This window comes from Wasmannia auropunctata, unplaced genomic scaffold (genome assembly GCF_000956235.1).
Source record: "Wasmannia auropunctata unplaced genomic scaffold, wasmannia.A_1.0 LD336111.1, whole genome shotgun sequence".
Lineage (NCBI taxonomy): Eukaryota > Metazoa > Arthropoda > Insecta > Hymenoptera > Formicidae > Wasmannia > Wasmannia auropunctata.
Genome location: NW_012026779.1, coordinates 69,439 through 70,192, shown reverse-complemented (window position 1 = coordinate 70,192; position 754 = coordinate 69,439). Strand labels below are relative to the sequence as shown.

Here is a 754-nt window from a genome sequence, read left to right as displayed (position 1 = left end):
AGTGCAGTGGCCCACTTGAGACTGGATAAAACCCGCCGTCCAGCGGACCACTGCGGAGAGTTCACCTGTAAACATCAACGCATAGCGTTACGCTGTCGAGTCGCGCAGAGAGTCATTTGTAAGTAACTCATACAATATAGCCAGTATATTGAACTACACAACTGTGCGTCAATTCTTCAACCAACTACACGAGTCCCTCCCGTTACGAGTCGTAACATGATGTTGCGTTAGATTCCCCGATAGGCTACATTCTAGAGGTAGATTTGGAATATCCGCAAAATCTTCACGACGCGCACACTGACCTACCGTTCTGTCCGACGCGCGATAAGCCGCCCGGCAAGCGGCAGGACAAGCTCCTCGCAACCGTATACGATAAGAAGCGTTACGTCATACATTATCGCACTCTGCAACAGTGTACTCGTCACGGCCTCCGTATCTCAAAGATTCATCGCGTATTGCAATTCGCGCAATCTCCATGGCTTCGTGATTATATCGAACTAAATACGAAATTTCGAACATTAGCCACGAATGAATTTGAAAAAAATTTGTACAAATTAATGAATAACGCGGTATTTGGCAAAACCATGGAGAATGTGCGCAATCACGTCGATGTGCGGCTTTTAACGAAATGGGAAGGTAGATTTGATGCTGAGGCGATGATCGCGAAACCAAATTTTCACAGTCGTAGCGTCTTTTCGGAGAATCTGGTCGCGGTAGAAACTGTCTCTTATACACATCTCTGAGCGGGCTGGCA

General features: G+C 46.9%; 1 pseudogene; it reads left to right on the top strand.

Moving 5' to 3' along the window:
- LOC105450154 overlaps nt 1-754 on the top strand; it is a 7,016-nt pseudogene that overhangs the window by 1,143 nt on the left and 5,119 nt on the right.